This window comes from Desmodus rotundus, chromosome 4 (genome assembly GCF_022682495.2).
Source record: "Desmodus rotundus isolate HL8 chromosome 4, HLdesRot8A.1, whole genome shotgun sequence".
Classification (NCBI taxonomy): Eukaryota; Metazoa; Chordata; class Mammalia; order Chiroptera; family Phyllostomidae; genus Desmodus; species Desmodus rotundus.
In genome coordinates this window covers 81,343,401-81,355,862 of record NC_071390.1, presented here as the reverse complement: position 1 = coordinate 81,355,862, position 12,462 = coordinate 81,343,401, and the positions used below count along the sequence as shown (strand labels likewise).

General features: G+C 37.6%; 1 protein-coding gene across 3 annotated transcripts in view; it reads right to left on the bottom strand.

Moving 5' to 3' along the window:
- ARHGAP24 (Rho GTPase activating protein 24) overlaps window positions 1-12,462 on the bottom strand; it is a 494,910-nt gene that overhangs the window by 417,778 nt on the left and 64,670 nt on the right. The gene's annotated exons all lie outside the window — the stretch shown is intronic.

Below are 12,462 nucleotides of genomic sequence, written 5' to 3'. Positions count from 1 at the left end.
AGCCCTTCACTTTCAGTCTGTGTAGGTCTTTTCTCTTGAGGTGGGTCTCTTGTAGGTCGCATTTGTGTGGGTCATGCTTTCTTATCCATTCAGCTATTCTATGTCTTTTGATTGGGGCATTTAATGCATTTACATTATTTAAGGTTATTATTGATAGGTATTTATTCATTGCCATTTTTTTGGTACGTCTGTTCCTCCCTCTCTCTCTCTCTCTCTCTCTCTCTCTCTCTCTCTTTTCCTTCCTTTCCTTAAAGCAGTCCATTTCGCATCTCTTGCAGAGCTAATTTGGTGGAGGTGTATTCTTTTAGGCTTCTTTTCTCTGGGAAGCTCCTTATTTGGCCTTCTATCCTGATTGAGAGCCTCGCTGGGTAAAGTAGTGTTAGTTGCAGGCCTCTGGTTCTCATTACTTGGAATATTTTTTCCCATTCTCTTCTGGCTTGGAGAGTTTCCATTGAGAAGTCAGGTGCTAACCTTATCGGGACTCTTTTGTATGTTACTTCCTGTGTCTCCTTTGCTGCCTTTAAGATTCTCTCTTTGTATTAGAATTTTGCCATTTTAATTATGATGTGTCTTGAAGTGGGCCCCTTTGGGTTCCTCTTGACTGGGACTCTTTGTGTTTTTTGGATTTGTGTGACTTTCCAGCATTACTTTTTCAAACAGGTTTTCTATCCCTTAGTCTTCTTCTTCTCCTTCTGGTATCCCTATTATACGGATATTATTCCGTTTCATGTTGTCCTGCGTTTCCCTTAATCCCTCTTCATTCTTTCTGGGCCTCTTTTCCTTTTCTTTCTCATTCTGGTGTTTTTTTCTACTTTGTCCTCCAGTTCGCTGATCCGATCCTCTGCTTCATCGAGCCTGCTTTTGATTCCTTCTGCTGTGTTCTTCAGTTCAGAAATTATGTTCTTCATTTCCTCTTGGCTCTTGTTGATAGTTTCTATTTTCTTTTTCATGTTGACATAGTTTGCAGTAAGTTCATTGTAGTTTCCCTTTAGTTTTGGTAATTTTCTGTGAGCTCATTAAATTTCCTTATAACCAATGCTTTGAACTCATTATCTGGTAGTTGACTTGCCTCTTTTTCATTTAGCATTGTTTCTGAGGCTTCTTCCTTTCCTTTCATGTGGGGATTGTTTCTTTGTCTTCCCATTGTTTGTGAGACTCTTCCTGTGTGCCTCTGCTTGTTATGTTTCTCTGTTATGACCCCTTGGATTTATTGTGTAAACTTCTGTAGTAGAATACCTGTCAGATTCAGTGGTACAGTCTCCTTGATTTCCGATCTTACTGATCTTGGGCTGTTGTTTATGTTGGCTCTGTGTATGTCTTTGGTTTTAGGTCGTTGTTGAGTCTTTCTTTGGTGGGTCCTTCCCACCAGCTGGTTATCTGAGGGTCAGTCTGTCCCCCACCTCTTGTTTTCTGTTGTGCAGGTGTGGGCAAGTTGTGTTGGAACTGGTTCTTCTGTGTGTACAAGGTTTTGAGGCTTTTCTCTTGCTCTTGTTCAGTTGTTTGTTATGAGTAATTTCTTCAGTATTTATTTATATTTCCAGATAGGTCCTGGGTTGAGTTAGTGTGACTTCCACTCCCTCCTTCACCTTCTTCTCTTCTTATCTGTTGGTGGTTCCTTTGTTGGTGGGTTTCCTCTTCCAGGAGGTATCCTGGTGTTCACAGTTTCTACCTATTGTTTTTTTTTTTGTGATAGTGTGGAGGGGGAAGGTGAAATGCTTTAAGACAGCAGGTATGTATTCTATGATATTTAAAGTACCAGCCCTTAGAGAAGAGATAGGAGATCCTTTGGATATGTATAGTGTTAATTATGATAATTCACCTACCTAGCCACTTTTTATTAAGTTTGGAAAGAAGATAAGACGCTTCTTGCAGGGGGGAAAGGATTGTGAATTGGATCTAGAAAGCTGTGATCTTGTGGGAGTTCAGATTATGAGGTAAAGTGAGAGTAAAGGGTAGAAAATAGGTGTAATGTGTGAGAGAATAGTTAACCACACCAGTAATAAAGTTCAGGAAACTGTGAAGTGGACTGAGATCTGGGATGGGTTCTGTGCAGTATTTACAAATGTATGGAACAGCTCTTATTTACATTAGTAATGGAGCAACAATCATATGACAGAATCTATGTGATCTGGAGAACTAGGATAGGGAGTATAGGTCCTACAGTCACGTGCTAATGGAACACAAATGAAGTGAAAGACAGTTAATTAACTATACACTACAAAAGAGAGAACAAGGGGAAACCCATCAAACAATGCAAATTAACCAGTCAACTGAAGAAGACTGAACAGAGAGAAGAGAAATACAAAAATTCTAATAAAATGAGTGATGTAAGAATAATGAATAAAATAATAATACAAATATACAGTAACTTGCAAGTTCTCTGGAGTAGCAAAGTGAAATTTGTTTCACTGTCTCAGTTGTTTAGGCGCCCCTCTTTGGGTCCAACTCTGGTCTTTTCACAGTTCCAGGTTGTATTGTCTTGCTTGTGGGAATTTAAAAAAGAAGAAGAAGAAGAAGGAAGTCAAAAGAGATATAAAGGGAAAGAAAGAAGGAATAGAACAAGAAAGAAGGAAAGAGAGGAAGCTAAAAATGGAAATGCCCTTTGATCCAGCAAATCCACTGCCGGGATTATACCCTAAGAACCCTGAAACACTCATCCAAAAGAACCTATGCACCTCATAGCATATTATGTTCATAGCAGCACAATTTACAAGAGCCAAGTACTGGAAGCAACCTAAGTGCCCATCAGCAAATGAGTGGATCAAAAACTATGGAATGGAATTCTATGCAGCAGAGAGAAAGAAGGAGCTTATACCCTTTGCAACAGCATGGATGGAACTGGAGAGCATTATGCTAAGTTAAATAAGCCAGGAGGTGAGGGACAAATACCATATGATCTCACGTTTAACTGGAGCATAATCAACAGGAGAAAAAAGCAAACAAAATATAATCAGAGACATTGAAGATAAGAACAATCTAACAATAGCCAGGGGGGAGTGGGGAGGGGACAGTGAGGAGAGGGGATTATAAGAACTACTATAAAGGACACATGGACAAAATCAAGGGGGAGGATGGAGGTGGGGGAGGGAGGGGGGCTCAGCTGGGGTGGGGTGGAGGGATGGGGAGAAAAGGTATACGACTGTAATTGAATAACAAAGATTTTAAAAAAGAAGTACAAAAAATAAAATAATAATAAAGAATTACTTTAAAAAGAAAAAAAGCCTCCTGTTGGCTTCAACTGGCCAAGCCAGTTTTGCTGGTCTGTTAGGCTGCAGCAGACTCAGGGGGCTTAGTGTAGCTCTTCTCTGTTCTGACCAGCACTTAGTCAGCGTCCATCCCAGCTCTCCAGCAGCCCCTGGTTCCACAGATTCAGGCAGGCACCTTCCTCAGTGCTGTGGGTGTGCACACAGGGCCTTCCATGGTGCATACTCTCCCTGGTGCCTCGGATGTGGTCTCAGGTCCCTCTGAGGTGCGCACTCTCCCCCTAGCCTCAGATTTGGGATAGAGGCCCCCCACACCCCTGTGGGAGTGCCAGGCTGCTGGATGGAGGGTGGAGAGAAGGCTGGAGCTGCTGCTATGGGAGAATTCCCCAAACTGCCCCAGAGTGTCTCTTTTTTTTCACTTTTTCGTTTTGAGAAAATTCTCCTGCTCAATCCTGCAGCTCCATACAAGGAAGGACCTGTCTTCTCACACAGCCCACCTCTCAAGTTAGGCATGGGACTGTCCAGGTCTGGACCGACAGTGCCCAACTCTCAACTCTCCCCAGTTGGTGCCCACAGTCTCTGTGGGTTTACCACTTTGTCCTTATTCCTCTCCCTGCGGCTTCAAGCAACCAGGTCTCTCTCAGTGCTGCTCAAGCCTTGTTTGGCAGGGGAGGGAGCTGTTAACCCAGCTCTCTCCCAGGAGTCCTGTGGCAGGCCCAGTGGGTGTGGGCCTGGGGCTACAGTTGCCCTGGTACCCATGCTGGTCCCAGGGACCTTTTTGTCCTGAAGCAATCCCCTTATTGTCTGTTTTTTCAGTGTCTATACTTTTTCGTCTCCTATCTTCATAAACACTGGGGTACTGTTGGCTGTTTGCTTTGTTCCTCAGTAGATCAAGTAGGTGTTTTACCAGTGTGCAGGGGGAAGTGGACTCTGCTCCCACCTATCTCGCCGCCATCTTCCTCTATACTCACTTTAGACATTTTAGCTTACATAATTTTCACAATAACCTTGTGAAAAGATGCTAATAGAAACATTCTCATTTCACAGAAGGTCCAAAGTGGTCAAGTAAGTCATGTGAGGTCACATAGCTAGTAAATTGTAGAGCCAGAATTCAAACCAGTTTGGTTCAAGACTCTATATTGAACCACTATATGTATATGCCTCTCAGTTACCAATTAATACAATTTTCTTATTGTCAGTTCCATAAGTAGCTATTCATTATTTCACATATGCTCCTTTACCTCTTTAATAAATTATAAAATTACCCCAGTGTTTTATTTCTTTCAGAAGCCCCTTAATATTAGATATGCAGTTAGCCTCAAATAAATGTCTTTAAGAAAGACCATTTTATTCAAAAATAAATATATAAAAGCAAAGATCAAGTATTATGATTAGTTCAAAATGTATAGAATTTTATCTCCTGTCACTAACAAAGTCCTCTGAGCTAGGACTTGCCTGTAGCAAGAGCACTGAGAGAATAAAGGCTGGAGCAGGCACTGGCAATAGCTGCTTACAGATTTTTACATCAGAGAGGCTGCAGGGCAGCGGCTGCTTTCAGGAAAGACCAGAGATCCTGAAAACTAGCTTTGAAGTTGTAGTTGCCCAACAAGTATATTTATTTAGATTGTAGGTTGTAAATCAATAAAAATAGCACATTTCCAAAAGATGCTCTTACTTACTCTCTCTATAACATTGGGAAAATAGAAATACTGATATTAGTAAAATTATTATTCATTTATTAACTATGGGGAAGGGTAGAGAGCACCCCACTAACCCCTAAAAATTTTAGTGTCGCTGGCGACTGATCATGCTGTTATTCTGAAGGAAGAATTAAATAAAGGTTTAGAAGATGTTTAGAGATGCTTAGAGATTTAGAAGGATGCGTAGAGATTTAGAAGAGTCAATTTAGAGATTTAGAAGTCAACTTTCTCTCTTTTAAATGAAGAATATAATGTTTTGAAAGAAAAAAAAAAGCCCTTATGCTTTAAAGTACAACTCAGCAATAAAAAGAAACTATTACTTTGTGAAACAACATGGATAATTCTTATAAAAGATTGTGCTAAGCTAAAGAGCCAAACACAAAAGAGCAGATATTGTTTTCAAGAATTGTGAAGGATCTGGGATTTTACTTATTGTATAAACTTGTAAGTTTCATGAATGCTGGCAGAAGACACTAGCCTCCCAAGTCAGAGACAAAGGACTTTATTAGTCACAGCAATAGGGTTATCCAGACTATCACACCTGCACAAACCATGGGTTGTGTTACAAAAGAGAAACCTGGGAGCTTCAAGGATCCTTACTCCATTATAACAGGCCTTAAGCCTGCCTGACATTTGCCAGAGGGACACATTATCTTTAGTCTACTGAATAATTACAAACCTGCCCTTTTCTTAGGGAAAAGGCATTATCTCTAATTTCCAAGGTCATTCACTGTACCCACATGTCTTCAGAATAGTCCTGAACAAAAACAGTCAGTATCTCTGCTCACAAGACATTCAGAATCATAAAATACTCAGAGAGAAGTATTTCCTAATACCTATATGTTTTCATCATACGACATTTCTAGAATAGGCAAAATTAGTCCATAGCGGTAAAAAAATCAAAACAGCCATCTTTTGGAGCCAGAGGTAACTATAAAGGATCACAAAGGAAATACTATATATATTTTGAATATTATATATGTAATATAAATATGATAAAGTGAATATTATATATGGGGAGATGGTTACAAAGGTGTACTTATTTGTCGAACATCAGACTGTACACATAAAATAATGTAAGTTATATGTAAATTATGTATGCATATACTGGGTGTATAAATAATATCCAAATAAAGTAGATATAAAAAGAAAATATGATGATCATAGCTTCTACACTGTTATCATCCCAAGGGTAATGATTACTGAGAAGAAATTAGTTAATTTAGTGTTCTTAGTAGAACACTAAAGCAACCTTATAAAGGTTGCTTGCACTGAATTATTAATAATATTTAGAATGAGCCTCTAAATATTCTTCCTTGTCGCATGTTGATTTTTCAAAAATTTAATGTGATAAATGTATTATAAATATGAATACATGTGAATATCAAGGAATCATTACAAATTTCATTTAAAAAATAAGTTTTCTAAATACTAAATTATTTTGATACAGATTAGTTTTAATACTGTGGTGAGTTGTTCAAAAAGATGAAAATTTGTGCAAATCATAGTAAGGTTATTTGAAAAGATATTCTTTTCTGTATCATAAAATTAGTTGACTAACTGATTTAGAAAACAAAATTTTTTGAGGACTTCCAGTCAGGATGTCAGTGTAGGCAGACATGGCTCACCTTTTCACACAACCACATCAAAATTACAACTAAAATATAGAACAACCATCACTCAGAATCATCAGAAGTTGAGTTGAATGGAAGTGTGACAACTACAGAATAAAAGAAACCTCATCTATCCAGACTGGTAGGAGGGGTGCAGACGCAGAAAAGGCTGGTCCCTTACCAACATGTGGTGGATAAAAATTCAAGAGGGATATCTTGGGAGCAAGGAGTCCCAGCCCCACACCAGGTCCCCCAGGCCAGGCTTACAGTGCCAAGAAGAAAATTTCTCACAAATTATGCTGTAAAAACCAGTGGGGTTTGAGCCAGTAGAATAAACTTCTGAAGCACCAAGCAATTCCTCTTATAGAGTGCATGCAAGGACTCACCTACTCAGACTCACTCCCTCTGAGCTCCAGCACCAGGGTAGCAGCTTGAAAGGCATCCATGGCATACAGGAAGAAACTAAAGTGTCTGGCATCAAGGCAAGCAGAGTCCATTGTCCTTTTAAACTCCCCTCCCACAGAACTGGCAAGCTGGTGCCATATCTGAGACTCCAGCAACCTGGCTAACACTGCTTGACCCACATTGAAGACACCCAGAGACTCTGTCCTGACATACCCAGGCTGCTTTTCCGTATTAATGGCTGGTCTTGGCTCATATTTCACAACTTCTAAAGCCTCCCAAATAAGCAACAGCTGGACTCAGTGAGCCCCAGGCATGGCACTAGCAGCAGTCATTCTAGACTCAAAGCTTGGCTTTCCTGGGAATCTCCAAGCTCAGAAAAAATAGCAGCCACCTCAGATTTCTTTATAGCTCAGGTAGGATGGCCCCAGGCAAAACACAGGTAGGTGCTGACCAAGGCCTGAAACACCCAGGAAACCTCAGGGCCAGCACACCCAGTAGACAGCTACAGACCATATCAGAGTACCAACACCCTGCCCCTGCATAGTGAATCCTCCATGGAGGGCAGAGGTTGGTGGTCAGTGGTCACAGCCAACCCTTGCAGCTGACTGGCCTAGGTAAATCCCTCTCATTGATGTGCCAACAGCAATCAAGGCTCAACAACAAGAGGAGGGTGTACTCAGCCCACATGAAGGGCGTACCTCACATACTCAGCCTAGGTGATTGGGGAGGCTGTGCCACTGGACTTCACAACATATCTACTACATACACCACACTACTAAGACACAGAGTCAAAGAAGCTCTACTTAATACATAGAAACAAACACAGGAAGGCTGCCAAAATGAGGAGAGAAAGAAACATAGCTCAACTGAAGGAACAGATCAAAACTCCAGAAAAAGAGCTAAACAAAATGGAGGTAAGCAATCTATCACAGGCAGAGTTCAAAATACTGGTTATAAGGATGCTCAAGGAACTTAGTGATGACCTCAACATCATAAACAAGATCTAGTCATAAACAAAGGATACACTAAATGAAGTAAAGGACAATTTACAGAGAACCAACAGTACAGTGGATGAAGCTGAGAATCAAATCAATGATATGGAACATAAGGAAGTAGAAAAGGACCAATCGGAATAATAATAAGAAAAAAGAATCCAAAAAAATTAGGATAGTATAAGCAGCCTCTGGGATAATGTCAAGAGGTCCAACATTCACATTATAGATGTGCCAGAAGGAGAACAGAAAGAACAAGAAATTTGAAATCTATTTGAAAAAATAATGAAAGAAAACTTGCCTAATTTGGTGAAGGAAATAGACATGCAAGCCCAGGAAGCACGGAGAGTCCCAAACAAGATGGATGTAAAGAGCCCCACTCCAAGACACATCAAAATTAAAATGCCAAAGGTTAAACATAAAGAGAGGATCTTCAAAGCAGCAAGAGAAAAGCAGTTAGTTACCTACAGGGGAGTTCCCATAAGACTGTCAGCTGATTTCTCAAAGGAAACTTTGCAGGCTAGAAAAGATTGACAAGAAATATTCAAAGTCGTGAAAAGCAAGGACCTACAACCAAGATTTCCCTACCCAGCAAAGATATCATTTAGAATAGAAGGACAGATAAAGAGCTTTCCAGCTAAGAAGTAACTAAAGGAGTTCATCATCACCAAACCATTATATATGAAATGTTAAAGGGACTTATTTAAGAAAAAGAAGATCAAAACTATGAACAAAAAATGGCAAAAAAATACATCTCTATTAACAATTGAATCTAAAAAAACAAACTAAGCATACAAGAAGAACAGAGACAGATCATGGATAGAGAGAACATTTCATTGCTTGCCAGTTGGGAGGTAGATGAGGGAGAATGAGTGAAGAGGTGAGGGGATTAAGAAGTACAAACAGGTGGTTACAGAATAGTCATGGGCATATAAAGTACAGTACAGGAAATGGAGTAGCTAAAGAACTAATACACATGTCCCATGGACATGAACAATGGTGTGGGGATTGCCTGAGGGAGTGGGCAGTGCTGGATGGAAGGGGGGCAAAGGGAGAAAAATTAGGACAACTGTAATAGTGTAATCAATAAGATATAATTAAAATTAGGGTTATATCACAAAAAAATCCCCCAAAATAAAAGTAGTATGAGTTACCTTGGACAGGAAGTGAAAGAAAGGAAGATGTTTCTAATATACTCAGAGATGAAAGGGAAAAATCATTTCCTCCGGAGAATGATTTAAACTAAAAACTCCCAAAGAATGGAGGTGAGTGCATCTATGGTCTGTAAATAAAAAAGTTGTCTGTCCAAAAAAAACCAATACTTTTCAAATAAATCTTCAAAATTAAATTAAGAGAGTAGAAAAATATTTGAAATTTAAAAGTTATAAAGACTTTTACTATTTTCCTTTCAATTAAGCAATTTAAATTTAGTAAAAATATCTGGTGTCTATTAAGTGGTAATTTATGCCAGCAAAGCCTAAAAAGCAAAAGTTTAAGCTTTAGTTTTCATTTGCAAAATAATTATTAAACACTTTATTTTTAATATATATACTTGGATGATTTTTCTTTATTCATATTAAAATATTCTTTGAAAAATAAGGTAGATTTAAATAAAATTATAAGATGGGTTGTTATCTTTGTACATTTTTAAGTTAAAAATTTGTCTTACTCTTATATTTCATCATCCTTCATTTTTTCTAATTAAAACTTAGAAAGAAGGAAAGTAATTCCTACGTTTACTAAATGGAAGACAAGAAACTGCTGTATCTTCATTTCCAAGAAAAATATTCTCTTGTGCCTGTAGCTTTGGTATAACACAGCAAATATTTCTGCTTCAGATCTTAGAGACTGTGCCAAAATCCATACTCAGGGGTAAATAGTTTCTCATTTTGTAACTAATCTCACATATTACATAATATATTTACTGCTTGTACATCTCCCTAATTACACACAAATTCAATGATTGTGTAGGTTACATCTTCATTAGCAGTAATATGAGGAAAGTGAAAAGAAAACTCTTTGCAAGTCATCAGAATCCAAAGGTTATTAATAATGCAAATTAAATTGATATGCTAATACTTACAATATTAGTCTTTCATCACAACATAATAAATCAATGTTCCATTATGAACTAAGAAGCTATGTAATGACTGATATAAAATATTTTTGTTAAATTTGAATATTTACAATAACTGAATTAGTCCATACATTACTTCTACTATACTTTTGAAAGATTTGGTTAAGTATAATAGCTATGACTTCAAATACCCAGTCACAAAACTGCCATCATGTACCATAAATATAATCACCCAACTCATAATCCCTTCATCAGTTTGATCCGTACACCAAATTTCTAATATGTGATATATTTTGACCTGCAAAAATGGCAATTTTATCTGTTTTAATGTAATATTAAACCACAATATTAAACTGGAAGTAAGCAACTTTGAATACACTGTATTCAAACTATACTATTCTTTTAATTGCCTTTTGTAGGCAAGTTTCTTTGCCCCAAAGGGATAGCAATTTCTACTTCCTGCATTGAGCCCTGATAATAAAACTGTTGAGTAAAACTTCAGATCCAAGTGTTTATACTACCTCTGTTTTCTAGCCCACTGTTATACCTCAAAATCCTAGAAAGAAGAAACCTATGAGAATTTTACTGGGGTTTTCCCCCCTGAGTTATCAATGGTTACCAGGGTAAAACAAAAATTGCCCTTTCCCAAGGCAGCACAAATGATTTTTTTGCTTACATTGCTAAATTTATTCCCCAGATGTACATCTTTCCTAAATTATCAAGTCATCTTTCAGACTTGATACTCATACCTGAACCTTTAAGGAAGTACTTGTTCATCAGAAGTCAGGGGGGAAACCCTGACACAAAACACAAGTGTTAAGTGACTTGTGCACACCACAACCTATTCTTTCTCTCAGTATATTTGAATGACTATTTATAGTCTTCTCAATTAGGGATAAATAAATCTCTAGGGATACAAGTTCAACAATTGAAAGGGTTTTCCTCATCGATATGCTGCCTACTAATGGCCAGATGGTATCTCAGTCTGTAGCACAGCATACTTAGTAATGCTAAGAGTTCAATCCTGAAGAAAGTTTTCTGCAATTGTATGAATAGATTCCATAGGTAAACATGGGCTAAAGAAGTGTTTAAGAGCTCAAATAAGCAATACTTTTATAGATATTAGAGCCCAGCTTACCTTAGCAGTATTTTCAAAGTTTAGCTAAAAGAACATTATTTTCCTCTAAAGGAATACCTCGGCTCTATGTGGATTTTTACAATTGAATAGGCTTTTGCTATCATTCTCTCACATGAAAGTACTATATTCTCTGTCATTGCTCTAAATAGACACTTTCTGCCCTGGGATAGAGTCAATAATCAAAAGAGGAAAAACTTGTTGGAGTAAAAATGGCTGGGCACAAAAGGGGAGCCACTGCATCAATAGTTAATGTGTTCTTCTTCAATTGTGTCTTAGGCCTGATCCTTATCTTACCAACCAGATGAAAAATTTCTCAAGGTCAAAGATTTGTCTTATAATCCCCTCATGCATAGCACAGAATGAAACATGAAGTGGATACTCAATAAGTGAGTATCTTTCTAATCATTGAAATGTAAATGCTAAAGAGGCTATACAGCAAGGAGTACATAGAGAGTGTCTAACATAGCCTATTAGTCAGTAAAGATGATTTTCCTTCTCTGGATTAATTTCAGTTTGAGCAAATTGGAAAAAAATAATGAAGATCTTTCCCCTAAAAGGTGCTTGGAAAACCTGCCCTCCTATATCGCCTGTAATGGGAACGCAGTAAATTCTTGTGTTTTTAAGTACTGATTTTTGATAAAGTACTGTAAAATTACCTATGACCTAAAATGTTCATGATATATTTATTACTGAAAATATAAATATTTGTTCAATGACAAATAGTAATTTGTCATTGACAGTTTTATCAAAAGGCAATTCTTCCTAACTATTCCTCATCTTTCTTTAAAATCTTAATTAATTTAACTTCACAAAATTTGTCCAAAGTCTCCCATTATAAATAAATATTGTTTGTCATAGTTGTCACAGATACTATTACTTATTTAGCAAAATGGTTATAATTTTTGGCATCTAAACACTAAATTCTCTTTCTGGTCAAAAACCCCCATATCTTCTTTTGTTTACCAGTAGAGTCACTGAAGCAGCAATCTGTTATATTTAGGTAGATATATTGATCAGAGTTTGAACTAGTAATAAAAAGGTATTTGAAACAGACTTAAAAGCAAAATATGAGGAACCATTCAAGATAATCATGATATCAATATATTTTCATTGATAGGTAATTATATCAAATCTAGAGAAAACATGCTCATCAATAGCATATATTTCACCTATACTTGGTATGTATGGCTTCTATAGTATGCACTTGAGGGTGCTAAACAATAATAAAAGGTAGCATAGTATCTGATGTCTCCTCAGACCTAAGGATGGAAATATCGAAGGCCTACCTATCTAGATGTAAGACTTCGGGGCATCTCAGGTATCAGAACATACAA